Here is a 27,900-nt window from a genome sequence, read left to right as displayed (position 1 = left end):
GAGATGAAACCAGCATTAATTCATTGTAAAGGGTTAAAAAGTTAAGAGAGTGTATGAGTAAGTTGTTTCTGTATGAGTGTGCGCACTTTATTGCTGCCACAGAAACATGTACCACTGCTAACAGAGATATTGGTAATGTTATGTCAATTACTGATGAATTTTCTCACCACAGAATATGAGAAATCGTTATTTATGATGGTTGTGGACAGAAGTATCTGCTGGATCTTCACTTGGATTCCCCAGTGTACAGCTGATTGCATCTCTTGAAGCAATGACATATGAGGAGTGATGTGTGTACTTTGTGACATTTTGTCCAGTTAGAGAATGCAGTGGATTGTTTAGAGGTCAGTGCTTTTGTTCTAGAGTAGCTTGAGTAGCTGCTGTGCTAAAAATTGTCCAACTAATATTTGGACTCAATCGATATTGATACTGGGACAATACAATTTACTTATACAATACCTCTACCAAAGTGATGGAAAGGCCAAAGTGTGGAGTAAGAAAAAGGATCTCCTTATGATCCAAAAAATACAAGCTCACTGGTTATACATGGTGGAGGCATTGTCATGGCTTGGGCTTACATGGCTGCTTCTGGAATGGGCTCACTAATTTTTATTGATGATGTAACTCATGATGGTAGCAGCAGAATGAATTAAGAAGTCTACAGAAGCATTCTGTCTGCCAATTTACAAAGAAAAGCATCCAGTCTAATTGGGAGGAACCAATCATGCAGCAAGACAATGACCCAAAACATACTGCCAACATAACAAAGGATTTCTTTGGGGGAAAAAAGTTGAAAGTTTTAGACAGGCCAAGTCAATTACCAGACCTTACCCCAACTGAGCATGCAGTTCACCTCATGAAGAGTAGACTGAATGGAGAAACCCCCCAAAACAAACAAACAACTGAAGGAAGCTGCAGTATACAATAAGCCTGAGAAAGCATGACAAAAGAAGAATGCAGTTTGGTGATGTCAGTGGGTTGCCAGATTGTTGCAGTTATTGCAAGCAACGGATATGCAAACAAATATTAAGTGTTATTTATTTTTACTTTAAGTCTATCTGTTCCAATAATTCCAAAAAATCTGTTCCAATATCTCACCAAAAAAATGGGTGGTCTGCCACGAACGGTGTCATGTTCTAAGGTGTTTAACACATCTAGGTATGATCTATTTAAGGTGTTAAATATCAGGAAATGAAAGCTAAAATTCTGCTTTATCGTCTCATATTCATCTTTTGATCTCAAACCCAAATGTCTTCAGTGTATAGCAAAAGGAACTGTTGCCACAATGTGGAAAGCAGACAACTGTATAGGATGTCTTTGTTTGCTGCAGTATTATAATTTGCCTTCACTGGAACTAACGGGCCCAAACATGTTCCAGCATGACAATGCCTCTGTGCACAAAGCAAGGTCCATAAAGACATGGTTTGTCAAGGTTGGAGTGGAAGAACCCTAGTGGCCTGCACAGAACCCTGACCTCAACCCCACTGAACACCTTTAGGATGAACTGTAATGCCAACTGTGCCCCAGGCCTCCTTGCCTGACATCAGTACCTGAACTCAGCTCTTGTGGCTGAATGGCAAATCCCCACAGCCACATTCCAAAATCTAGTAGAAAGCCTTCCCAGAAGAGTGAAGGTTATTATAATAGCAAAGGATGGCACTAAATCTGGGATGGAATGTTCAAAAAGCACATGGGTATATGAGAGAACATTACATTGAAAATGGGCGGTGGTGGTTCAGTGTTTAAGGCGTTGCGTTACTAATCAGAAGGTCTGGGTTTCAAGCCCCAGCACTGCCAAAGCTGCCACTGTTGGGCCGTTGAGCAACACCTTTAACCCTATCTGCTCCAGGGGTGCTGTATCATGGCTTACCCTGTGCTCTGACCCCAGCTTCCTAACAAGCTGAGATATGTGAAAAAATAATTTCACGCTGTAATGTATATGTGACATATAAAGGCTTCTTTTTCATGGCCACATGATAAACTGGGAAACATAAAGAGATCTAAATAAAATGTTCACTGATGATGCACCTAATTGAATAATGCTAAGTAGGTTACTCATTTTGTGATTCTATCAGTAGCAGTGGATATCAGTAAAGTGGTAGCTCAGTGGTGAAGACGTTGAACTTCTGATTGGAAGGTTCAAATCAGTTCAAATCCCAGCACCACCAGCTGCCACTGCTGGGCCCTTGAGCAAGGCTCTTAACCCTCAACTGCTCAGTTGTATAAAAATGAGATAATTGGAAGTTGCTCTGGATAAGGGCATCTGCCAAAATGCCATAAATGTAAATCCAAGGTAGGTGTACCTAATAAAAGAGCAACTCTGTGTATAAATAACGTCTTATCTTTTAATAGAACTGGAGGTACCTTGAATATATTTACTCAAATACCTTTTATTTCATTCAAATATATTCCATTTTCCAAAACACACATAAAACTTAGGATACACAGAGATAACCAAAGCTTACAAAAACCAGAATCAAAACCAGAAAAGTAAGTTTTTGTAATAAATTATACACATATATTAGGATGAAATGACTTTACTAAGTTACAGCTCCTCCAAAGTTATCGGAACGGCAAGGCCAGTTCTATACAAGACATATAGTTTTGAGATCAAAAGATGAATATTAGATGATAGATCATAATTTCAACTTTCATTTCCTGATATTTACTTCAGACGTGTTAAATAACTTGGCACCTTTGGTGGCACACCACTCCATTTTTAGGTGAGCAAAAGTATAGGAAGAGATAGTCTTAAAGTAAATTAAAGTAAATAAGACTTAATATTTGGTTGCATATCCCATTGCTTGCAATAACCGCATCAAGTCGGCAACCCACTGACATCACCTGTTGCATTCTTCTTTTCCAGGACATGTACCGAAGCTTCTTTCAGCTGCTTCTTGGGAGACAGAATGTTTCTGTAATCTTCTGAATTCATTCTGCTGCTACCATCATAAGTTAAATCAAGAATAATGAGCCCATTCCAGAAGCATCCATGCAAGCCCAAGCCATGACACTACCTCCACTGTGCTTGACCGATGAGCTTGTATGTTTTGGATCATCAGCAGATCCTTTCTTTCTCCACACTTTGGCCTTTCCATTACTTTAGTAGAGGTTAGTCTTGGTTCCAGAACTTCTGTGGCTCATCTCTGTACTTCTTTGCAAATTCCAATCTGGGCTTCTGATTCTTACTGTTGATGAGTGGTTTGCATCTTCTGGTATGGCCCCTATATTTCTGCTCTTGAAGTCTTCTTCGAATGATGGATTGTGATACCTTCACCCCTGCATTGTGTAGGTTGTTGATGATGTCATTAAATGTTGTTTTGGGTTTTTCTTCACAGCTCTCACAATGTTTCTATCATCAACTGTTATTGTTTTCCTTGGCCGAATTGATGTCTTGACTTGATGTCTGGTTGTTAGTACACCAGTGATTTCTTTCCTTTTCAGTACATTTCAAATTATTTTATTGCCTATGCCCAATGCTTATGCAATGATTCTGATTGATTTTCCCTCTTCTCTCAGCTTCAAAATGGCTTGCTTTTCTCCCATAGACAGCTCTCTGGTCTTCATGTTGGTTTGTCCTTTTTAACAACAAATGCTATCTTCACAGGCAGAACTCAGGGCTCAAACCAAGATTAGACATTCAGAGCAGTCAGTGTAACAGGACATACCTGGGCAGCAACATCCATGTTTCAGTATTTTTGATCACTTGAAAAATGGGTGGGTTCAAGCAAAAATCTTCCTACAATACAAGTAACCTGATAGAAGATCTTCACCATAAAACTCACGCACAAGGAGTTCATTGTTAACATTGCATTCACTGCAAACAATACTAAGTGTGAAAAAGGTCAACAGACAACGCTTAGGAGAGTGAAAGTAACCGACAGTGAAGACAATAACTTACTTTACTTACAGCATTACAGAAGCACTTCGCTACATTTATTTTTGAAAACCATTACAGATTTAAAAATAACAATGCATTTAATCATGGAAGACTGTAAGTAAATTAAAAAACAATATGTGTAAAATTTAAATAATTCAATTTCAAGACAAGCCAAATAAATCAGTTTCTTGACAAAAGTCTACACTTCAGCTGCCAAATGCTTAGTCAGCAGCAGCAATGTCTGAGACAGTGGAGACAGATGAGCATCCCTGGCCCACTCTTCAGGCATCTTCAGTTTTAAATCCTATAAAGGCAATATTGTGATAATGATCTGCAAATGATCCAATCCAAAATCCCATGGAGATATCGGCATTTCACAGTTCAACATCCAACATGTAGAGTTAAGGCATTAGCTGAGTGAACTAGACTAGCTAGCCAGATTTTTTGATAATTTACAGCATGAAAGTTATTTATTAAACTTAAGATGTTAGGTAGTGATTGTCTGTTGTGTTGAATATATAAGTGCTGTTACAGCCTAAAGGTAATGCTCAGGATAATGTGTAAGAGGCAACTTTGCTAGATACCAAAGGAACAGGTATGAATTAGCATGAGCTAGCTAACTAGCTAACATACCTAGCAAGCTACTGAAACCCCAACATTTGACTAAGTTATCTAGCCAGCTAATGTTTCTTCAAACCTAGAATATTTTGGGTTAGTTGGGTACACATATAAAAAAGTAATTTGTAAAGTAATTACTCAAGTAGTTTTTCACCAGATGATTTATTTACTCGTACTTGAGTAATTTTCTCGATTTTACTCAAATGAATTATTACTACAGTAGCAGTACTCAAGTCAATGTGTTTTGTACACTTTCCACCACTGGCAATTGAGGGTAATACATGGTTTATTTATACTTATATGTCGGTATGAATCTAACATTATTAATGTTGTGTTTTAAAGAAAAAGATGAGGTGAAGCTCCAATTGCATGCATGATCTTACAGTATATCTTTCATGATAGTAAGGTAAACCTATTTTTTTTTTACTCATGCTCACAGAAGGCATGTGTGTGAAGTAGGTTTGTTTTGTACATAAATTAAATATGACAGCCTGATTGTACAGCATGTACAACATGGCTCTGATCAGACCGTAAACAACAAAACTGCTCTGTAGGAGGTGGTCACAGTACTGTTTATACAGACTATACATTCTGATTATCATGAGCTAGTTGATGTAGGTTATGATGAGGTGCTGGCAAGGCACAGTGAAATGTTCACCTGTTAGCATAACTGAGACAGCGGATTGAGCCAGGCTTGTCATAACAGAGGAATCTTTTCTCTAGGCTCCAAGCAGTGCAGTAGAACAGTGCATTAGACCTGACTCCAGCTGACATGTAAATGAGTCCATCCGAATTACTGCATCCCATCAGCAGCTGGGGGTCAGGAAGCTCCAGACTCCTGCTGCGCTGTCAGCATTGATTCTGCTGCACTTTGCTAAAACAAGGGGCTAAGAACGAGCTGTAAGTAAGGCCATGGCGTGAGGAGGGTCGGGATGCATGAATGTGTGGAAGCAGATAACCGTTTAGTGCTAATGAAATGAGGGAAGGTTGGGGCAGAGAGAAATGAGATCAAGCTCAGGGAGACCTTGTGGGTATGAGAGGGAGGAGGGCCAATGACACAAGAATCAATGCAGCATATTAGTCTCAGTCCGGTGCCTAGGACAGCAAACACACACACACACACACACTCTCTCTCTCTCTTAAATACTGCCAATGGTGTACAGTCTCAAACTGATTCCTGCACCAATGCATATAGCATCACCATTCCACTGTGTTAACTTAGAGAAAAGGGCTAATTTCAAATAATACTAAACAAATAATACAAATATTATAATAATACTAATAAAACTTAAGAAAGATACTATTAAGATTTATAAGGTCTCTTCTCACCCCTACAGTGAAAACATTTGCCAGCTATCCAGTTTTGGTGAGTCTGTTCCCACTGTACCCTCAGATTACTGTTCTTGGCTGACAGGAGTGGAACTCAACGTGGTCTTCTGCTGTTGTGGCACATCCACCTCAAGGTTCGATATGTTGTGTATTCTGAGATGCACCAGCTGCTTACTGCTTTACTGCTTACCCCGGTTGTAAAGAGTGGTTATTCAAATTACTGCTAGAACATTTCTGGCCATTCTCTTATGACCTTTCTCATCAACGAGTCCTTTCCACCCACGGAACTGCTGCTCCCTGGATGTTTTTTTTTTTTGGCTTTCACACCATTCTGTGTAAACTCTCTCGATGGTTTTGTGTGAAAATCCCAGGAGCGCTGCAATTTCTGAAATACTCAAACCAGCCCATCTGGCACCAACAACCAACAAGATGTGAACATTATCTCAAGCTCTTGACCTGTATCTGCGTGAATTTATGCTGCTTGATTGGCTACTTAGATAATTGCATGAATGTGCAGGTATACAGGTGTTCCTAATAAAGTGGCTGGTAAGTGCAATTCCAATTAATGAGAGACTAAAATGCAAGCCTGGTCAACATGAAAAGAGTAAAAGTTTACATAAACTACAGAACTTTTGCTTTGCAGAATATAAAACATTCAGTGACCCAAAAAATTGTTTTGACAATTTTTCAATCAAGTAGTAGCCTGTTCCCAGTGTAGCCTGGCTGAAAAAACACACACTGGATTAATATATATATATATATATATATATATATATATATATATATATATATATATATATATATATATGTGTGTGTGTGTGTGTGTGTGTGTGTGTGTATAAAACATATGACTGAATATATATGACAGAAACAGACTACTGGTGACTATAGGTGAGATCCAGCCTGGGCACTCTCTTTCTCTGTCTCTCTCTCTTTCTCTCTCTGTCACACTTGTTCTGAGGGTGCCCCCTCATTATCCATGTCATATACTCCAATGTGCAGCAGGCCTATGTGGCTGACATTAACAAAGGCACCAAGCTCTGTTTTTCCATCCCAGGCCCCTGTGAACAGCCAGTCAAAAAAACACCACTGGAAACCATGAGAAGAGAACACAACACAAACAACAATGAGCATTGTGGATCCAAATCACATTGCTGCAATAAATGCAAGAAGTAAATCTTTTTTAGCATTGAAGCTCTATTTTCAGATTCAGAGGGAGACAGAAATTTTTTAAAAGTTGCAGTGTTTTGAAGAAGACAAATGCGTAAGCACTCAGTTAGTCAAATGTCAGGAGGGAACACACAGTGTGAGCCCTTTGCTCCCTGTTATTGAGATAGGACTGGGAACACAAAATTAATGATTCTCCAAAAAAATAGCGCAGTTATGGCAAACTTTAAAGTTCAGATCAAATGTTCAGATTGCACTTCAGACAGAACTCTGATAAGAAGTATTTTTTTTTAGGCCTACAGGCTCTTTGGTCTGGATGTGGTATGAAAAGTGCTCCGGCGTTGTTTGAAATTGCAAGTGATGACTTGTGCATCCCTGGCAGCCTCAAACAAGAGCTTGTCCTCTGAGTGGTAAAGGACAGATTAGTACTACTTCCTGGCCCCCCTGTAGTAACACCCTGCATGTCACTGGCTCCTCCAATCCCCGCCGTTTCTCGGCTGATGAATATTTATAGTTGTCCTCTCACATTTGTGGGGAGAAGTGCTCATGTGGTGGTTCTGCGCTGAAAGCATGGGAACTCATACTGGCTGTCCATACATATTCACAGAGCATTTCTTGCAGCCAGCATGAGGGCAGCAGAGCTTCCTCCATATTCAGAACACACCTCTTGTATTTTTCCTCTTTTCTCTTGCAAAGTAGCATGTATTCAAACCTAAAGCCATGGCTTCAAAAATGAGTTAATACAGAAAAGGTTTACTGTTCATCGTATCTACATTATATACAAACCCCTAATATAAAACACACTCAGACACACCAAGCCAAAAGCCAAGCCAAACTAGAAAACAAATGCATGCTTATAATTGTCACCATCTGTTATATGACACATAAAGTGTTTAAAAACTCATAGTGAGGTGGAAGTTAATTAACCAGAGACAGTGTAAAAACCTGAGTGTTACTGTTACACCAGTTGGGTCTGACTAAGCAGTGAAGAGGAAGAGCTCCCTCTAGTGTGTAGTTTTATGCTGTCACAGAGAGGTAAGTGTCTTCTTCTACATATATTATATTATATTATATTGTATTATATTATATTATATTATATTATATTATATTGTATTGTATTATATTATATTATATTATATTATATTATATTATATAGGCTCTTGTTACAGAACCTCTTCAGTGTCAGAGTCTGGAGATTTAAGTTCTGGAGATCTGATCTAGTGATATCTGTCACTAATGGCTCTGCATGACAGAAAGACACACTTGTGTCTGTGATAATACAGGGTCATTATTTGCTAGAACTTAGATAGTGTTTAGTTTTTTAGCATATGCGATAACGCTTTGCTTATGACTAGTGTTCATAGGTGGTATATACCATCCACGTAAGCCTTATATGACAACTGACATAAACATACAAACATTTAAAAATGCCTATTCCAATAAGTGTCAGCTGATAGCTTCCACTTTTCATCAAATTTGGATGTCAAGGCACTTTGTCTTGACATAAGCCTGTTATAACACTTTCCTGGGTAACTGACATTAGAATGAAAATAAAATCTATGTCCCTTGACATCATAATTAACATAAACAGCTGACATTTGTTGAAATAAGCCTTTATAGATGATTATGTAGGTTTACATTGGTTGTCTTAAAGGACTGACGCAGGTGTTCTGTAGTGTATATAAGGCTGACATAAGACTATGACATTCTCTTTAACTTGTTATAAATGTCATAACACAACCTTTTGTCAATAAAAATCTGTCACTTGACTCAGGTGTTATGTCAACCTGAGAACAAAGTTAACAAATGCATATTTATACATATTTATACGCAGCACATTTGCTAGTATTATATAGTGATCTATACTAAGATATTGACCTCAGTCACGCATAGGATTATTGATGCCGAAGCACATGAGTAAGAACATTAATTGTCATTGCTTTACTTGCATAAAGTTAAATTTTCTTGGTTGTTTTCTAAAATACCTGCATTCTAAGTTAACTACTACGTGTCGTGAAGAAACAGTGTGAAACAGTGTGTTTGGCTGTGTGTGTTGTGCCCACACACATTCACTGCTGCTGGCCATGTGAGGATAAGTGTGGGTGTCCTGCATGATCATTCTCTGAAGCATTTAGCACCAACGTTAAGAGTCATTACACTATGAACATATAATGAGCATAACATATTCAGCATTTTTTCAAGGTTTTTTGATTTATTACCAGTCAGGTACAGTAGGCAGCTAAGTTGTTAAAGCTAATGAAGGTTCAGTGTTGCATGTGTGAATGGGCTTTTGAACCAGACTACAAAGTAAGAGCAGAGACAATCAGTGTTGGACAGAGCTGTCTGCCAATCTTCTGTTGGCTTTACACAAGTCCCTTTGAAGTCTGAATTCCTAAGGTAACAGTAGTACCACTTTCGTAGCTAGTCTTGTTAGTGCTCAGCCCTTTGCAGTTCCCAGTCCCTATGTGTCTCCTCATTACTGAAGGTTTCACAGTCTGTGCCACTGCCTCGATCACCTTGTCGCACTGCTGCTGTGGGGACTGAACACCTGCAGAGCACCATGATCCATGCTTCTCTCAGGATGGAAGGTGTTGCACGACTACCAATTACACAAGTTTCTACCTTCAGGCAAAGGGCTGGTGGGTGAAAGAGTGGTTTGGGAAGGCTACTTGGTTTACTTAAAGTTTACTCATTTTCAAAAATTATAATTAGTCAACACAGTTAGGATTTCTAATCTGTTCAATTATAAAAGTAAATCCGGCAAAGTAGAAAATTAATAGGCTACATGTTTACATTGGGTTTAAAATATGTACGTGCATGTTTGAGAATTATGAAACACAACTAGAGTACACAAACTAGACGGGTTATGAATTAAGCATTTTCTAGTCAGAGTGACTATTTACTAGACTATCAGTGAGCAAAGTATTATGAACTTTAAAAAGTTTTTTTAAAATGCTAGAATGCTACAGGATATAAATGCTATAAATGGCCATGTTTTATTCACAAGGAGCATGTGATTTGTGGAAAATTTCAAGCATTGTTCACTAGCTAATAGGAAGGGGCTTGGCAATTGGGAGTTAAAGTTGATGCATTCAGTAATTAATCAGAAGCTAGTAGTTCTGTGGGAAACATAAGCCTCAGTAACTACTTCTTAAGAGTCAGTAATTACTGCTTAGTTAATAAGGAAGTACTCCAAACATACCTGGGAAATTAACTAGTATTCTTTAGTAGTTAATAGTACTAAACTGAGTGTACATGAAGAACAATTCATTCATTCATGCTTAGTCCCTGCATAGTTACCTATAGAATACTGTTATGGAACAGTATTCTAAATTGCCTTGTAATTTATCAACTGGTTTTTTTTTTATTATTATTTTTGAAATTGTATTATACACTATACGGCGAAAAGTATGTGGACACCTGACCAGTCAGCCATATGAGTTTGTTGAACATCCCATTCCAGATTTAGTCCCCTTTGCTGTTATAATAATATCCACGCTTCTGAGAAGGCTTTCCATTAGATTTTGGAATGTGGCTGTGGGGATTTTTGCCCCTTTAGCCACAAGAGCATTAGTGAGGTTGGGCACTGATGTTGGGCATGCAGGCAATGTCCCAATTCATCCCAAAGGTGTTCAGTGGGTTTGAGGTCAGGGCTCTGTGCAGGCCACTCGAGTTCTTCCACTTCAACCTTGGCAAATCATGTCTTTATGAAGCTCGCTTTGTGCACAGTGGCACTGTCATGCTGAAAAATGTTTGAGCGCCTTAGTTCCAGGGAAGGGAAATCGTAATGCTACAGAATACAAAGACATTCTATACAATTGTGTGCTTCCACATTTGTGGCAACAGTTTGGGGACGTCCAACATATGGTTGGGAGGGTCAGATGTCCACGTACTTTTGGCCATATAGTGGCCCTGATATTTATGCTTATTCCAAGCATTTATTTCTATAAAGGAGCAAAATGATCTGTAAATGGAATAAGACTTTCACACTCGAAATGAGCAAACATATATAGAAATAGACTTAATCATATTAATATTGTTTTACAATAGTTTCATAAAAAGAAGTAGCTGGACAAGTCCAGCTATATTTATGTTTACATTTGATATATTTTTTATTGTGTTAAAACACACAGGTTTTAGCCACGAAATGGTAAAATAATTGAGCCCAGCAAAAAAAATCATGATGCATTACATTATGTTAAGTACTGTGTCAACTGTGACATGGTTCTCTCTGACTGAGATCGATTTTTCTTCCTCTGATCAGCCAAGAGAGAAACATGGAGGAGTAGAAGACGGGTTCACACTTTCCCACACACTCCCACTGAGGCAAGGAGCAGGAGAAAATAAACTGTTCTTTAATTGTTATTCAAAATCAAATCACTTTCCTCATGTGAAGATAAAATCAGCTTGGATTTATGGATGAGAGAGAGAGAGAGAAAGAGAGATGGCTGCAAATAACCTTAATAGCTTGATGGAATTTTAATATTAAGAAAATCATGTTTTGCAGATTCAAAATGTTGCTTAACAATCTGCACTTCAGGAACCCTTAACCAGCATGAACTTAAAGAAAACACAGGCTTTTAGTGCCACTATACATGAAATTTCTGTAGACATTCAATACAAAATATTTAAATCAGAGCCTGAATAGAATGGCTTGAAATCAGAGCCCAGAAGTAGCATCTGTCATTGCCTTGATCAGCCGTCAGGCAGACAGCAGGGTTATAGGGGCTGAACGGCCAAAGAAAATGTCAATTAGTCCCTGTAAGGAGGAATCAATGGTGGTAATATCCCCCGGCCTATGTGGCAGCCCTGCTGCAGGACATCTCTGAGTAATATGCTTTCGCAATGGTTAGGACAGCAGTGCTGTGAAACAGGCCTCTAAGAACATTACGACTCATGTGTAGAAAGCAAATGAGCGGGAAGAAAGTCTGAGAATTTGTTCATTTCCACACTTTGAAAGGATGCATTCAATATGTATTGCATTTCAAAACTATTCATGTGAATGTGTTATGTGTTGTCAGCAGGTCTGTAAATTGATTACTTTTGTTCATTTATGTTCACATGAAACTGAAAGTGACATAGGAACACTAGTTGATGGATAGATTGAAGTTAAAGTCACAATGAGGATTTGCAGCAAGAGGACTGCTCAGGAGAACATGGTAAATGTATCTGAACTAATTGCTTTAAGACTACACAGGCAGCATAGATATCATTGGATTCCTTGAAATATGTTACAGTTAAATTCAACTCATGGTCCAATTTATTATTCCAGTAAATAAAATATGTAGAATATCTGCACTTTCTCACTTCTCTGTCATGTCACGTGCTCAATGGCATTTAATCTGCTTCTGACAGAGATGTCTACATGAATGTTAGAAAGCCAGTGGATGCATGACCTGCATAACGCTAGTGAAGTCCTGCTTCAAAAGCATACCATGACATTTTAAAGCAAATGTGTTTTAATGGTGCAAACACAAAAGGATTTTTTTTTATTTTAAATTATATTGTAAGATGCATGGATTCAGTGTGGTTTATAGGCCACGTCATGAAAGCATTTGCATTAGGGGTGTAACACAATGCCATTATCTGTATCAGTTTAGTGCTCCAAATATTTGTAACTGTAACTTTGTTCAGATTAAAACCTGAAGTGAGGGGGGCCTAATGAGAAAACAGAAGGGATTTCTTTCTTTCTTTCTTTCTTTCTTAGTGTTTTTATCCTACTTGCACAATTAGTCCACAATGTTTTCTAATGACTTTAGTTTTATTTCTCAAAACATAAACAAACTAGTAGCCTAGTTTAAACCACTGAGATCCTGACCAGGGGGTTACTAAGGATGAATGAATAAGTGCTGTAAATGCATTGTTCGTGTTCACATTAATGAATGAGGCCTTTCTTTGTCCCACAAGCTTCAGCTTGATTTCTCTTTCAAACATGAACTATCTAACACTACCAATGTTGTGGTTTGACAGCCAGTGTGGACTTGATTTTACCTATCTTACATATGAAGACTGACTCAGAACAGGAGGGCAGACCAGTGCCATTAACATTAACTTCATTCAGAAGACTGGGAGAAATAATGTGCTCCTCTTAGCTTGGTTAATTGCTGGAAAGAAATCAGTATGGACTGTGAATTTAAGTTAGCTTGTTTTTCTGACTAGCAAATCCTTGCTAGTGCATATAGTATAGATTTGCTAGTTGTTTATGAATGTTAAACTTGCCCAATGCAAAAGTTGTTTAGCTGACCTCTAATGCTTCTCAAATTACCTCAGAAAAATGATGGTATGACAAGCCATTTTAAGTATAGAATTATTTTCTCATTGTGGCCCATATGTGGCTACATGTTTGTGATGCAGAATAATGACTTTTGATAACCATAGCGATAAGCATTGTCTACATTATTTCTCTCACAGACACACACACACTCACTCCTTTACAAAAACACACACACACACACACACACACACACACACACTACCAAAGCCCTGGGAAAAGAATTCATTTAGGAGAGCATGAAATAAGAAATTTTATCGCTTGACTGCCCAGCAGGCACAGTCCAATCACACCCCACATTAACATTAATATGAAATTATGCAGATTGGACGACCTTTTGCAGTGACCCTGCTGCCCGGCACCATACCTCAGCCTCTGGGCCGACACAGCAAGCCATGTGCAAAAACAGCCACTGTCTCTTTCTGGTCTGGTAACTTGAAAACTCTATAACATATGGTTAGCGCTGTGTGAGCTGTTTGAAAGCAAAGTATGCATAGTAGGGCTGTCAGTGAGTTGCATATGGTGTTTTTGGAGGTTTATCAGAGCTGAACCGAAGAGACAAAATCATACAAGTATGTTATGTAAGAGTTAGTGTTTTTTCAATTCTGGACACTCCTCACTGAGACAGTAATGTCATCATAGCATCATGAAATACTGATTATTGGGGACACATGATTTAGGAAGTACAGCATGATACAGCAGAAAGCAATTAGGGATATGGTCATTAGTGCTTTGGCTGCTACTTTTCATAATCCCAACATGTAAACCTATTTATATTTAGTGATAGATAGTGATTTTTTTTGTGTGATTAAACTGCATTGTACTTATTAGAGCACTAAATCAAGCAAGTAGAAAAATTAAGTTGGAACTCCTTTTTCAAGTTGGTCTGGAATATTTTCGAGAGGATAGTGCACATAATTATGGCCAGGTTAAGAGCTGTTTAGACAGTTTTAGAAATATATAAGAGAAGAATATATTAAAGAATAAATACAGAAAATTCCCTTGCTTTTGTTTGTCCTACACCTCTCTAATTTTCTCTCTTGTGGATAGCAAACTTGTACTTTGTCAGCTGGCCTTTTGGCTGTACTGTCTCAGCAAAGCTATTGCTTTGGTTTTCTCATCCTTCATCCTCATCTGTTCTTTCAATTTACCAAGCAAGGCATTTGCAAAGGTCATCATGGCAATAGATGCAAGGGACTCTTTAGTAAGAAAGTTCGAATAGACATTTTTCTGAGAAAGCAGAAGTCTACTCAATCCCCTTTATTTAGTGAACCACCCCTTTGACAAGTCCAAACACCACTATAGACCTGATTCCTACCTCATTCCCCAAATCCCAGGCCCTGTCATAGCAAAACTCTTATTAGCTACCCAATTAAATTCCAGATGATTAGACAAAAAGAGAAGTGAAGTAGCCATCCGATTGCAAAAGTGATTTGCTGCAAGAATAAAAGCCATATTTCAAACCGTCAATAACATTACGGTATAATCTCTTGTTACACCAAAATAAAATCAAAATGAACCAATTTTGGACAAGATAATGTACACTAAAATGTAAATGTAAAATGTACACTATGTGGCCTAAAATTAGTGGACACCTAACCATCACAATCATATATGCTTGTTGAACATTCCAGAGTTTAAAGCTACAGCATACAAAGACATTCTGGACAATTGTGTGCTGCCAAGTTTGTAGCAACAGTTTGGGGAAGCTCCACATATGGGTGTGATGGCCAGGTGTCCACATACTTTTGGCCATATAGTGTATAAGGGCCAACTGTAAAATAATTCAGTTTGATTCTGTGTAGAATACAATATATTGGAAGAGATAGTAAGACATTTCTACAATACAGTATGTGCCCTTTTGCCAAGCTTAAACATAAACACATAAACACATAAAACACAGTCTAATAACTCCAATATCTGAACACCAAAATACATACATTTAGGTAAGATTCCGTGCAGTCTTCCATAAGCACTGTGTCTTGAAAAGCAATCAGATTACCACGATGCTAATTACATTCATGGCCTACAAAAATAATTAAAAATTATGTTCTTCAATAAAAATGTTACATGCTCTAAAATGTGCTTGAATCTATTTGACACCAAAAACCTTTGTAAGGCATAAAACCTATGACCTAATTAAATGCATTTACACAGGAATGAGCCATGGCATTAAATTTGCAATAAATTAACTCATTTTATCTCTCAGGACCATGATGCAAGTCAGAGATGTTCTTTAAGCACAATATCTATATTAATGAATTGGCAAAAGCCCTGGAGCAGCCTGCAGATTCTAGGATCAATCTGCATGACTCAGAGATCAAATTCCTGCTCTGCAAAACATCCTGTTTCTACCACTGAAACTGATCCCAAGTAAGGGCTTGATATTTCATGAAGGATTGAATCCTCAAAAAAAAAAAAAACTTCAACAAAAACCTATTTCAACAATTTGAAATAGTCTCAAGAAACTTGGATTCTTTTAGAGTCCAAACAATGAGTGAACTGAGATTTAAAAAACGCACACACCATCAAATTCTCATTTTTGTAAGGATTTCCATTACCATGTGGTTATTGGGGTGTGAATTCAAAAGCACCTTAAAATAAAATGTTCGGAAACTCATCACAGCCATTGATAAAACACTCAATCACCCTGACAAAATAATACACAGCCGGTGAGCATTTTCTTGCCTGGAGAAACTTACAAAAAAGAAATCTTGGCTATCAAAACAGCGAAGAATATGGCAATTATTTAAAGAATAATGGGATTAATCACTGCACAAGAAGTGAGTCTGTTAATGAAACTTCCCTACCTATTGCAGTTGATACTTTTTGCTAGACAGTGTTCATAACTTTCACTTGCAAACCTACTGTATGTTTATTTTTCCATGTATTATTATTATTATTATTATTATTATTATTAATGTTGTTGTTGTTGTTGTTGTTTTGTTGTTTATCCACAAACTTCACACTTTGGTAATGCACATATCTCATTTGGCTTGCCACTGAAACACTCTAAATAAAACTGAATCTCTGAATTAAATTGAGCTTCTCTCACAACCTTGAACCACACCAGGGGATGCACTTCTAATTCTGACACATTTCTCAGTCTTTTTAACAATGATTTTTCAGAGTCGGCCTTGGCTCTTCTCACACACTTTTCCTTTCAAGCAAGCCCAGAGCAACAGCTTAAGTCCAAAGGCACAGGAAGAAACACTGAAACCAACGTGAGGAGGGTGCAGGGATCTTGACCTTGATGCCAGGGCCTAAGGAGAGCATACAGCACGCCCATGAAGCGTGTTATACATGGTGTTTGGTTCTGTCCTTCCACCCACACAGGGTGAAGTTTGTACTGATATGCAAATTTCACACTGGGTGGGTGGAATGACAGAACCAAACACCATGTTTAACATAAAAAGGATGATGCTTACTTTCTTGGTAATAGTTGGCATATGAAAACCTAATGAACGAGACTTATTATAAGTCTTCAGTCGGTTGGAGATGAATTCTGACTTTTTAAAAGGAATAAGTCTGTTGGCATTTTCAAAGCTACTCATTTAATGTATTCATATGCAAGAGCTTGTAGACCCAGGATCATCAAATGGCAGCCTGTGAGGTTTTTGTTGACTACAACTCATCCTCAAGCACGTTTTCCAGTTATATTAAAACCATGTAGAATCTGTAAAAAAAAAAAAAAATATTGAATACTTTCCTACTACCAAGGCCTACTGAAATGTATAACTACATATAGGCAATACTTTGTCATGCTGTAACTTCTGTCTGCTGTCATTAACTATTAGACTGAAAGAGATCAGTCATGTCAGGCCAAGGTTAGAAAAACCTTGAGGAGTGAGAATTAAGAATGTATGTGCAGATGAACTTGTACTGTAAAGCTGAGGCAGATTTCTATTAGCACTAAGACCATCTCAGTCTAAAGTTCTATGTAAAATATGTCAAGCAACAGTCGCTGTAATTGTAATTGTAAGAGTATTTGCAATAGAGATTTCTAATCTTACTTGAATGAATATGACTGGTAACTTTATTATTTTTCCTATTTTTCTCTAAAAGGTTTCTGATTGTATTTCATTTAATTTTTATACATTGTAATTTCTTATTGAGGGTAGAAACAGTTCTGACATAATTTATCTTTGTTTCATTTTTTACATCACAAAAACCTGCCATTTTAAAAGGTGTGTAGACTTTTATACCCACTGTATGTATTTCTGCCACATTTTTTCTGTGGCTCAAAATTGAATGGCAAACATTACATGTAATGCATTATGTAGGATGTACAAAGCATATATGTTATAACCTAGGTAGGTCTAATATGTATTTTTAAAATTAAACGTTTCATTCAGTTTCATTCAGTACACAACACTAGTCTGGGAGGACTATGCTCCATAACTTATTTTGGTTTTTCAAATAATAATATAAGTAGCCTATGATTTGCCAGAACGATAAGTGAAAGATGCCTGTTTAAGACCACAGCCTAATCCACTTATTTTTCCCACTTAAATAATGAAAATAAAACTTAATCTGCTGAAAGTATACATCAATACAATATTTTTGGTAAATGTTGTATTGATGTATATTTTAATCATTTTAACTTTCTATTAAAATGAATTAAAATAAGCAGATGAGGCAATAGATCATCAAATATGCACTAAACTATATGCACTTTTGCCTAATTTTATGGATAAAATGCTAGCACTGCCCAACAATTTAAATGCATTTTGTGTTTTAAGACCCATAAACCAGTGTGTGAAATGAGTGCCTCCTATGAAGGCTGAATAAAATCATTTGGTATATGGAAAACTATCCTGAGAAGGAAGACAATAAAAATAAAGGCAGTAACCAACAGAATACCAGTAAACAGCATGAATCAATAGATCTAAGGAAATATCTATACATGGAGCGCATAGCATTATGATATAGACAATTTATATGTAAATATTTAAATGATATTTGATGGAGAGATTTTAAACGCCTGTTGAACGTCTTCCGAAAAAAAATTAAAATATGAAAAAATTATGATATGCATAGTTGGGATAATGGTATAAAACTAAAGAATTTATATCAATAACTGTTATTATTTACACATTGCAGAACCATGAAAGTTCTAGATGGAAAATATGTAAATATGTATAAATGACAGTTAGGGGGTGCAAATTCACAGTTTTTGCCAGTGGTTCCAAACCATAAGTAAAATGTCTAGAATAAAAACAAACAAAACAAAACATTGTTATGTCACCTACAAAGTATTGGACCTTCAGTGTTGTCCTCCCACTGTCGGATCAATTGGTTTGAACAAGTAAAGTGAAAACACACACACACACACACACACACACACACTGCTTCTCATTCACAAAGTCTTTGACAGGCTCTTTGTCTGTCAAGGTAATGGGAGGTGATTGGGCATAGGATGATCTCATTACCAGGAGAAGGAAACATGAATTGAGGAATAGATGAGAAGAGGAGGAGAGTTCTTATCCAAAAAATCACAGACGTTATTTCTCTCTCTCTCTCTCTCTCTCTCTCTCTCTCTCTCTTTCTCGCTCTCCTTTTTCTCTCTCTCACTTACCTTTACTATCTTACCTTCCTTCATGCTGTCAAAACGATGAAAAGCGCTGCAAGTCCCCTTAGTGTCATTTACATGTCTCACATTGTTTTGTCATCAAATCAAGCAGCACACACCCACATGCATCCACAGAGCACCAGGAACAGACTGCTTTAATAGCCGCGTTGTGAAGGCATCTGGATGTGGCATCCTTTTGCTATGGAACTGGGTCAAGTCAATCTTCTCAACAAGGCATCATTTTAGAAATGTCCAGTGTTGTCAGTTACACCCTTTTGGCTGCCTAATCTGCTAAAAGAAAATGACTACTGTAACTGAATGTCATTCTGCGTGGGATTCAGTGGTTCGTGAGACAGCACTCTAATGAGAAGGGCTATTTTGTGGAATAAAGCCCTTGACTTAGCCCTTTTTTCTTAGAAGGTACATCAGGTCCTTTCCCCATTACAGGCCTCTGGTCTATTAGCAAAGAGTCATCAAACAGGCTAACCATGCATGGAATGAGTTCTGTAATACAAATTGTCACTGTTATTTACAGCACGGCCACACAGAAGCAAACATGATGGCGGTTAATTGCATGGCCTCCGAGTGGGACATACTTGTAAAAAGCGGCGCACCTTGAACCTGGTTGGAGAGCAGGGAAAGAGAGAGAGCAGACGGAGAAGAGGAGGATAAGGAGGGGGCGCGGGCACTTGCCAAGTTAAGAGCCCATTTCCCTGAGTGATTCCATTAAAATTCTCCACAGGGCCAATTACAGTGTGAAGTGAAAAACGTCCTCCCTCATTAGGTGCTGATGAGGAGAGGATGCTGCCAGTCAGCCGCAGGGGGGAGGAGGGATGAGAGCCTGTGTGCTGCTTTACCTTTTTATGCTTTAATTATTGTCCATACTTCATGTAACCTGTAAACTGGGGAAAAGGTAATTGAAATCTGTTGTAAACACTCTGCATCTCAGTAAACTGGTAAGTGCGCATACTGATTCTTGTATTCCTCTAGAGCTGCTGGCTGTAGCTTTTTCAGAACTGCTTTTTCTAAGACATTAAGTTTGGGAAATTGGTCTCTAAGGACTAATTTGAGTCAGAGCTAAATAACATTTGTAGCATGAACTGTACTGCCTTCTGATGCATTCCTGAGAAACAGGGTAGAGTAGCCAAAAACCTGCAAGTCTTAAAATAAATTTAAGTAAGTAAATGCTGTCATCCAAATAAGGTTAGTAAAATATCTAATGAAATACTCAGGTGGTTCATCTAATGGGTTTTATTTACTTAAAGGCTTTACACATATTTAAAACTTTTACGTTAGATGTCCTATTAACTTCAGCATGTCTTTTTTAGCCTTTGTGCTCACTAGGAAATGCTGTTCTCTTGAGTTTATAGTTCATTTACATTTCATAGAATACCACCTTATGATGTAACATGCATGTGTAGAAAATATAAAGCCATTTGGTAGCAACCCTAAATTTGTCTGGAAAAGCCAGGAAAATAGGATACCATCTGGACTACCAGCTTTCCTGGGATTTATCTTCATAAGAGATGCTGATTAATATTTAGCGAATGATAAGCATACAGAGTATAATAACAATCCTGCTTCAAGAGTCTGAAAGCTGCCTATATTGGCCAGTTTATTCATTCTTTCACATTTTCGATCATCCAAGGTCTACTGATGTAGGCGCACTACTCCTTTGACTTCTCCTGAGCTTATGAATCTCATTTGCATCATATAACAGATGAGTCTCCGCATTTTATTTCTCCACTTCCCAAATGTCACACATCTGTCAAAGATTTGGAGTTTCTCCATCATCCATGTTTTGTACTTGTGACTTATTTTCTTATTTTCTCTGTGAGCATGCACACATCCACAGCTGATGAAGATAACTGATGAAAATACTGGGATAGTGCATCCCTCCTGTCTTGCATGGATTGTCTAGCTATTTTACCCCCACCTGATATGCCCAGCAGCAGGATCAAACTGGATGTTATTTAAAATCTTGTTTTTAACTACTTGATTCAAATCTGAGTCAGATGATGAGAGACTAGAAGGGCAGATAATTACTCTCCACAGAGAATGGATGCCTTGTGGATGAAAGAAGATAATCAATGAAGGTACTTCACATTTTCTTGTCACGAATGATAATTAATCCAGCTACAATAAAGAGACCGATATGAAGGTGCTTATCTTAACCCAGAAATTTCACCCCATCTTTCTCAGGATCTTAGAGTCTATTTGCATGTGTATTATTCTCACTGTACATTGCTACATCTCTCCAGCTCACCTTGTCCCTGTTCTTACTAAAAATCTGAAGACTTTCACACATTTCTGTGTTACAGCTAATCTCAGAATTGGTAGATCATTCATTTTTCAGTTTTATCCTAGTCAGGGTCGTAGTCACTGAAAAAAATGGAGTATGTGGACAGTCAGATTTACGAAATTATATTATGCATAGTTTAGATAAAAATATTACGTTTCTCATCAAAACGTGATTTCATTGCTTATATGAAACTTAATTTAAACAAGTTTCTAATTAATAGTTTGAATTATGTAGAGTGAGTGTGATCAGTTCACATATATTTACTTAATCCAATTACATTATGAAATCTCGTGAGGACACTGGCACTGATGGGAACTATAACTATAGAAGTAAATTAACTGCATGAGCAGTAGAATAGTGCAGTGGTAATATGGCTGAAAATTGAACTCTGAAAACTGAAAAACCTAGAGGAAACCCACATAGACTCCAGGTGAACATGTGAAACTCTATACAGACAGCAACCCAAGTTCAGGGATGATCCAGGAACCCGAGCCACCCATGTAGTTATGAGAGTGAGTTCAGGATTTGCTCACAGGTCCTGGGAGTTTTTTACATTTCACATGAAACTTTTTTATGTAGGTTGTGGAAACCTTTTGTATTACTGTTATTGTAATCTTTATTCACAGTTCTATGTCTGAAAGATGGCTTTAGACAGCCTCCTTTCTTTACAGCTCTACAGATCATATTGTCTTTGTTTAAGCTGAACAAAGTCAGTTAGTGTTGCTTTAATTTCAACTGTCAAAGAAAGTGTATTTGTCCTTAATGAGGAAGGCAAAACTCCAGAAGCTTCACCATGATTAATATGTGCAGCAAAAAACACAAAGCAAAGGAAAAAATATAATAATATATGGTTTATAAATTTTCCAGACTCAAGAACCAAATCCAGTCCTTCATGAGATATTGTTTTGTATACATTTTACAAAATACAGGAAAAAAGGTTGCTGACACTGAGCATCTAACACTAAGTAAGCAAATCTGTCCCTATATATGTAAGCCTACCTTTTTTAAAGCAATGTGCTGGACCATCTTTTGATGCTTGAGCTGGGTTACACACTTAATCCACTAGGAGGCAAACTAACCCTGTGTTTCCTGAAGAAATATTCAGCTTCCATGATCAAGCCTTCCAAAAGCTGCTCAAAAAGCAGTTGAATAATTAAAAGCACTAGTTATTTATTCCAGTTACTATGAAGACATGCACATAGTTACAATATACAGAACCTGATCATATACCACGTACACCTGATTTTATTTACCTTCCTTCTTTTCAAACATGCTGCCCATCGAAGATATGCAGAATATATTATGTAGACCTGCAGAGACAGTGCCCTGATCAATGAGAAAGGTCTCCCATAAAATTTCTTCTGAATTTTGTGTATTTCTCTCTCTCTCTCTCTCTCTCTCTCTCTCTCTCTCTCTCTGTATTTGTTTAATGTACAGTGTTGTTGTAAGGAACATTGGGGTGGTAAGTAGTCAAAATTCTGACTATAGTCTGTCCTGATCAAATCCCATCTGTGTGATCACCTGACTGCTTCTATCACACATCATCCACCTCCTTTCATAATCCTTTAATCCTGCCATCACTGGTGCGGAGAAAGAAAGGGAGAGAGAGTGGTGTCCAGGGCAGATGGTGGTGGAGGGTTAAGAGATAAAGCAGCAGAAGAAGAAGAACGATTTAAAATCTACTCAAACTTTGTGCAGAGGATTTGTTGACTAATTCAGGAATACAGTACAGCAAGGCCATTGGCTGTTCTAAAGCAAACAGAGAGGCGCTTCCTCCCCTCTCTACTGCCTAAGGCTCTCTCTGTAGGTGCCTTTAGAGGATTAAATTTTTAATTCTGATTTGAAAGCGAACACTACATACAAACACACTCCCATATAATGTGCATAGCACATTTCTGCATGTCATGTGATTGTATTTAGACTGGTGTGTACAAAAAGCAATTCAGAGACTGTCCCAGAGATAAATAATGCTTTTGATGTTCATCACTGTGTCATATCGCTGAAGTTGAAGTTGACGCATGTTGATACAGGGTAGTGAGTGTAACAGTTCTTCTGTCTGTTTTTTGCTTTAAGATGTAGACGTAAGGCAAGAAAGCATTCATATGAAAACAGCATCAAGTATGTATGTAGAAAGATAGAAAGAAAAGATCAAAGTGTATGAGAGCTGGTCGACTAAGGCATTGCGGCCTTCAGTCTCTGCTTGAAAATGTCGGGTTGCCATAGAAACGCCTGTTGAATGAGGCTACGATGAATCTTTCACTCGCTCCTTTTTTCCTCAGTATTCCATTGCTCACACAGGGAAAAACATACACCAAAATTATACCTGCATGCTGTCATGGATCTTTCTCTACTGCCCCAGGGACATAGAGTATATGACATTACATGGTATTAGGATGAGTGAAGGTTAAATCCTGTTCTTCATTTTTACATTTGAACAAGCGTGGGTCTAGAAGAGGGGAGGTCCATGGCACCCCTTAAAATGTGTTTGGCCACCCTGGTCAAACTTCCAGGTAACTTAGAATACTCACATTATTGACACATAGGCACATGGGAAAGCCAAGACTCTAGGTTAGTTTTCATGCACGTATGATAAAATGCCACAAATACATAAATCAGAGATGACAATAAAATTAATCTCATCTTTCCAAGCTTCAGCAAAGCACCCAACCCCAAATATTTAAAACAGCACAGCTAAGCCACAACAAGAAATAAAAGCCTGAAGTCAATGGAAAATGTTTTGAGCAAGTCAGTTGGCCATTTATGCTGAGAACAAAATTTTTGTATGAATGGTACAGTCCATGACATAGCATTAGCAAATCTGAGGGGTGGAAAATACTTGAGTAATTGTACTTCATTATTATACTTAAGTATTATATTGGAGTGTTTATAGTTTAAATGAGGTTATAGTTTAATTATTGAAATCTAATCCTTGTACTCTTACTTTAAGTATGTTTCAAAATCATTTTCTAACCATTTTAGATAAGTAATAAATGTTACTTTTCCCATGAAAACATGACAATTTAACTTTTACCGTTTATTTTTTAATATTTGCATAAATTTAAAAGTAGCAACCTTTTAACCTTTTAACTATCTCTTGAGTACATTTTTGATTTGACATTTTAATGCATTTTGATGCATTTTCACTTAAGTATAATTTCTCAGTACTTTCTCAGTATGTGGCATAGGTGATAATAAGGCATAGAATGTGGTAAAGGTGATAGACTCAAAATCTTATTACCTTTCAAAACAAAGTTTTGAAAAAGGTATACAACCATGCACTAAATAGTTCTTTCAGAATCCTGGGGTGCAGTTTTATTTATTATAAATCTGCTTTAGGTCATCTATCATACTGGCTTTGTTTAACTTTTATTGCTTCATAAGCTATATTTCTTCACAAGCAGGAGTCATGTAGGCTAATATTAATTGTTTATTTCTTATGTGGTTGCTTTGTCTGAGCCCAACAAACATGCAGTATATCCTCGGGTGGTTAATACTAGTAACAGAGTTGAAAGCATATATCAGCTAGTATGAGTTGCAAGCTAACTATCTAGTTACTTTAAGTAGTTAGCTAGTTTGCCAGAGTAGCTAGCTAGTTAGCCTAACTATCTAGATATTACACAGTAAGTTGTACCTCAAATATACTGCAAAAGAAGTCCCAGAAAACAAATGTACGCTGTACCAGATTAGGGCCGAATATATTCCTTCTCAAGCAAGAGTTATGCATGCTAATATTTATTGTTTATTACTTGTGGTTATTATTATTATTTTTTTTTTTTTTAATTGAATGAGCCCATACAGTACAGCATATCCTCATCTGGGCCATCCTGATAATGCCTGTTAATATCAGAACTGATCTGATTTATGGCTCTGTGCCAAAACAGATTTGGCAAAACTGGCTCAGATTAACACAACAGAATATTGTTACATCTGGCCCTAAACTAGGCCAGAAACTAAACACGTCACATCAAATATCGTGGTTTATTCAAGAAAATGATAAAGTTCACCACAGAATTTTTAGCAAAAAGTCATTTTAAATAGGCAAACATAAAATGCTTTTTGAAAAGAAAAGTTTGTAAAGCAGAATTATGCTTTCAGTGCAGCATTTAGTTCAGTCTGAGCTGAACAATAATTCACTGAATGATAATTAACTACATTTGTATGGCACCTTGGGGAATAGTAAATTCTTGACGCTAAAGAAATGCTGTAGAGCAAAGGTGCCTTCAAAAATAATGAAATTAAATTCTACATTAAAAATACTACAAAAAGCAGTAAACAATGTCACTATTTGGTGTGAAGACCCTTGCTTTAAAAAAAATAATTAGTAGTCTCAGGTACAATATGTGCAGTTTTATAAGGAAATGAGCTGTAAGTGTTACTGAGCATCTTGCAGAAGCAGCCACAGTTCTTCTGAAGACTTTGACTGTCGCACTTGCTTCTTATTTCTGCAGCAAAACCCAGCAGCCTTCATTATGTTTTTTGTCTGAAAAGTGGTCTCTTATGTAATATGCTGCTTTCTTTACTGACATGCAAACATTTTTCTGTAATGTTTGGAAATCTAAAATGTTTTTGTACTGACTCAAAAATGTAGCAGTCATAAAATAAAAATCTATAACAAAGTTTGTACTAAAAAAAATAGGGTGCCTAAGACTTTTGCACAGTACTGTAGTTCTGAAAATTACAGGATTTCCTGAAATATGTTTCTCATTTGCATATATCTCAACCACAATTAAAGTTATAGCATTGTAAAGAGAAATTTATCAAGAGCATAATCCATATCAATCTCTCTCTCATCATCTGAGTAAGAGAAATCACTCACGGAATTTAAACACCCATCATTTTGAGGAGTGATGACTGATCACTCTTCGTGCTAACATCAGTGAGGAAATAATTACTGATTAATTCAGTTGGTTCTTGTCTTTTAATTGGGTCATTTATAGACTGAAAGTTTTCTCTGCTGTCATCTATACCGAGTGTATAAGCAGTCTTCTCTGTTTTGGCAATGGGGAGGGCACAAGGGCATCGTAGATCTTTTAAGCGTCATTTTGCTATGGCTATAGCTATCCAACAACTTGTTCTAATTGTGTCACTCACTGTATGAGAAGAGTACACTTAGCTAGCAAGGATTCAGGTAGACTAACTGTTTCTATCACCATATTTGTTAAACTGGCTCCTTATATGACAGATCTTTACAGGCAGACAGCCAGGGCAAGGTTGCAAAATAGTCAACATCATTTCCACATCATAAAATATATTCATGTTTTCAAAGTATATTATTGTCAGGAAAAATTCAATTTTGCTGAAAACCAGAGTTTGTATAATTTGCAAATCTCCCATTCTACCACATCCCAAAGGTGCTCTGTGGGATTCAGATCAGGAGATGCCAGTGAAGTACACTGAATTCACTGGCATGTTCATGGAACCAGTTTGAGACAACTTGTGCTTTGTGACATGGCATCAACAACCATGCCACGGTAAAAGTCACGGAGATCACATTTTTCCCCTTTGATGTGAATATTAACTGAACCTCTTGACCTGCATCTGTGAGATTTTAAATGTAATACACAACGTTTCCGGAGAAATAGACTGTTTCAGTTTCTTTCATCAGCTGTGCAAGCAAAGTGCCTCATATACAGTGTGTCATATATGTGTATACATCTACACACCCCTGTTAAATCGGCAGGTTTTTGTGATGTAAAAAAATGAATGGGAAATTACAATGTATAAAAATGAAGTGAAATTAAATAAAAAACTTACAATGACCTGGTTGCATAAGTGTGCACACCCTTTTATAATTGGGGATGTGACAGAATTAACTAATCACATTCAATCTCATGTCCAAAAGTAATTATCATACAGCTGTCATCAATGAAATTATTATGATTAACCCCAAATAAAGACCAGCTGTGTATGTAGGATTTTCTTGACATCTTCTTGGTTTCATCTGACTTCTGAAGCCATGGTCTGCAAAGAGCTTACAAAGCATGTACAGGGCCCCACTATCAAAAGGTCGATCGATCAGGAAAGAGGTACAAAAAATTTCCAAAACATTAGATGTCCCATGGAACACCATGAAGGCCATCATCTAGAAGTGGAGATAATGGTGACATCACCAAGAACAGGACATCCCTCCAAAATTTATAAAAGGACAAGACAAAAAATTACCAGGGAGGCTGCCAAGAGACCTCCGGCAAAATTAAAGGAGCTGCAGGAATATCTGACAAGTACTGAATACTCTCTGCATGTGACAGTAATCTCTCATATTCTTCACATGTCTGGGCCATGGGGTCGGGTGGCTAGACGGAAGCCCTTTCTCACAAAAAACAAGCTCAAAAAAATCACCCCAAACTATGTGGCAAAATGTGTTAAGGTCTGATGAGACCAATTCCAAAAGGTATAATAATTCCATAACTCCAAAAGGTATGTTTTGTGCAAAAAAAAAAAAACCCACATCACTAAAAGAACACCATACCCACTGTGAAGCATGGTGGTGGTAGCATCATGCTTTAGGGCTGCTTTTCTTCAGCCAGAACTGGGGCTTTTGTCAAGGTGGAGGGACTCATGAATAGCTACAAATACCAGTTAATTTTAGTGCAAACCCTTCAGGTGTCTGCTAGTAAGCTGAAGATGAAAAGGAATTTCCCCTTTTAGCACAACAATGACCTAAAGCTTACCATGACCTAAAACAAACAATGAAATGGCTTAACCAAAAGAAGATCAATGTTTCTGAATGGTCCAGGCAGAGCCAAGACCTGAATCCAACT

The sequence above is a fragment of the Pangasianodon hypophthalmus genome, chromosome 13, assembly GCF_027358585.1.
Source record: "Pangasianodon hypophthalmus isolate fPanHyp1 chromosome 13, fPanHyp1.pri, whole genome shotgun sequence".
Taxonomy (NCBI): domain Eukaryota; kingdom Metazoa; phylum Chordata; class Actinopteri; order Siluriformes; family Pangasiidae; genus Pangasianodon; species Pangasianodon hypophthalmus.
The sequence above is the reverse complement of the archived record's forward strand: the minus strand, read 5'-3'. Positions refer to the sequence as shown.